Raw genomic sequence first — 2555 nt, forward strand, 5'->3', positions numbered from 1 at the left:
GTGGATTAAGACGTAAAAATCCTTACCTTAAAGGAATGAAGATCCCCAGTTCTGCTGGTTACCCCTGACACACTTGCTTGCCTTTAGCATTTCAACTATTTAAGATGAAAATCTTAACAGGTAAGGAGCAGAAGCAGTTTGCTCACTATTCATAGATTAGAAGCTTGATTTTCAAATTGCAGATATATAAGTTGTAACCTGCTTAAGAAAAGCACACTCTATAGATGGTTTCTAAGCCTCTAAGCAGTTACAAATTCCCTGAACCAATTCTGATAACAAAAATCATTTCCTATAAGTAGTGTTATAAACATGTATTATAGTATTGGCTTCTCGCAAAGTATTAAAGTAGATATTATATAATGTTAGAAATGCTTTTTGCTGTGTGGATGTAGTTTTCTCTCGTTTTAGCAAGAATGTTAGCAAGTGTGAGCATGTAAGATAACCTCCAAGCGAGCAGAGGATGAGGCCCAAGGAGCCAATCAACACTTTGTCCAGAGAACAAAAGGGCCAAAGGCTACTCGCCCGGAGACCCGGAGAACGGGCGGCCAGGAGGGTCGAGAGCCACTATCACCGCTCTGCCCGGGGGGCAAAGAGGCCCAAGCTGCAATCAGCCCCTGACTGTCTGAGGAATTAAGAGATCCACCCCTACCATCGACTCTTACCTAGCGGGCCCAACCCCAAGAATCAAAAGAAATAAACCACAAGCCGAAGACTACGCATGCTCTAAAAAGGCGGACCCAAGGAGTGGCCATGCAGATCAATTCCTTAGAAAAGTTTTAATATGAATAGAGAACAGACAGTAAAAATGGTATAAAAAGGACTCACCTCGGGCATCAGGCGTGCTCTTGGCAGAGCGCCAAGGCACCCGGCCGTTATCCCTTTGCTTTATTTTATGTGTCTCTTATTGTCTTTATATTAAACTCTTTAAATTCTAACGAGAGTGAACCTCGTTTTTCACAATTGGGGCCTCGCCCGGGATCTACACCTCGCCTCTGAAAAGCGTGGGAGGATTCAAGAAGCAAAGGGTAAGGCGCCTCCTGCCCAAATTGGCAGGACCCTTGCTTGGCATCCTCTGGCGCGGTTTGGTGGCAGCAGGGCAACACCCAGAGGACAAGAAAGACACAAAAATAAAGCAAATAAAAGAGAGCGCTCTCGACAAAAATCCCACAGACACTGGAAAAGCAACAGGACTGGTAAGTATTGTCCAAACAAAAGGGGGTGGTTACGGGAGATGAGTGTGTGTGAATGAGACGCGGACTGGTTGCCCCAGATCTGCGAAGCGAGTGTGGCAGTCTCTGAGTGCTGCGGTTCCGTCTTGTTCGCGAGAACAGCGGCCAGCGAGGAGACAAAGCAAGAGATAAGAGGAGTGAAAGAATCTCCCGGGGGTGACTGGGACGGGGTCCCAGGGAAGGGGTTGCAAAGTGGGAGCTACCCCTCCATATGCTGGGTTGAGGAAAACTCCAAGAGAACCCAGGGTCTAAAAGTACCCCAAGAGAAGTTGGGGTTGGATGCTAGCAGTGCTGGGTTGAGGAAAACTCCAAGAGCACCCAGGGTCTAAAAGTACCCAAGAGGAGTTGGGGTTGGATGCTAACAGTGCTGGGTTGAGGGAAATCCAAGAGCACCCAGAATCCTAAGGATTATTTCATACCCATGGGTGGATACTAACAAGTGACTTGAAAGAGGTACCTTATTATTCTGTTGTGAGTAAGAATGAGTGAGTGAACAAATATTAAAAAAGAGTGAATGTGTGAATGAAAAACTGTGTAATTAGAAGTTAACTTTGTTTTTGGGGAGGTGGGCTGTAATAAATTTTTTTTTTTGTTTTTTGTACTGTGAAAGGGTGGGTAGTACTTTACAGCAGTGAAGATTGGTGTTTTAAAGGAATGAATTAGTATTTCAAAGGGGGGGGGGATAAATTGGTATTTTGAGTAAGTTGGAATAGAGAACTCCTGGAAAAATGGGACCACTACCTAGTAAAATAAGTTCAAGGGTGCCAGAGGAGATACCCCAAGACAGTCCCCTTGGGGTCAAACTCGCGAACTGGGAAACTGATCCTTCCACAAAAGGAAAAGATAAAGTAAAAATGATTCAATTCTGCATGAAAGAGTGGGTAAAAAAGGAAATCAGATCTGATCATGTGTACTGGCCAAAATATGGGTCTGATGAGGCATGGATTTGCCAGGCTCTAAATGTATTTGTAAATTCAAAAGAGCCATCTCACCCTGAGGAGGGAGAATATGCTTCTTGCTGGACAGGAATTACAAAACCTCTGGGAACCAAAGTCTTTAAAATATCAGAAACCCCAGAGGAAAAGCAAACAGAAGAGAAAAGAGGGTGGGACCCTTTAGAAGTATTGCCCCCCCCTCCCCCTGGCTCCGGGGCTTCCCCCGCCGCCAGCACCAGGAGTTGCAACCCCCCTCCCCCCGGCTCCGGGGCTTCCCCCGCCGCCAGCACCAGGAGCTGCCCTCCTCCCCCCGGCTCCGGGGGCCTCTCCCCCGGTAGCCCCCCTCCGCCGACTCCGGGGGTCCTTCCCCCGGCAGCTCTCCCGCCCCAAG

General features: G+C 47.3%; 1 protein-coding gene across 1 annotated transcript in view; it reads left to right on the forward strand.

The window, feature by feature from the left end:
* Window positions 1-932: 932 nt before the first annotated feature.
* Window positions 933-2555, forward strand: part of ERVH48-1 (endogenous retrovirus group 48 member 1) — a 7127-nt gene continuing 5504 nt past the window's right edge. Inside the window, exon 1 of the mRNA XM_039559917.1 lies at window positions 933-1193. The gene's annotated coding sequence lies outside the window, so the exon portion shown is untranslated. The remainder of the gene's footprint in view (window positions 1194-2555) is intronic.

Source organism: Corvus cornix, chromosome 13, assembly GCF_000738735.6.
Source record: "Corvus cornix cornix isolate S_Up_H32 chromosome 13, ASM73873v5, whole genome shotgun sequence".
Taxonomy (NCBI): Eukaryota; Metazoa; Chordata; class Aves; order Passeriformes; family Corvidae; genus Corvus; species Corvus cornix.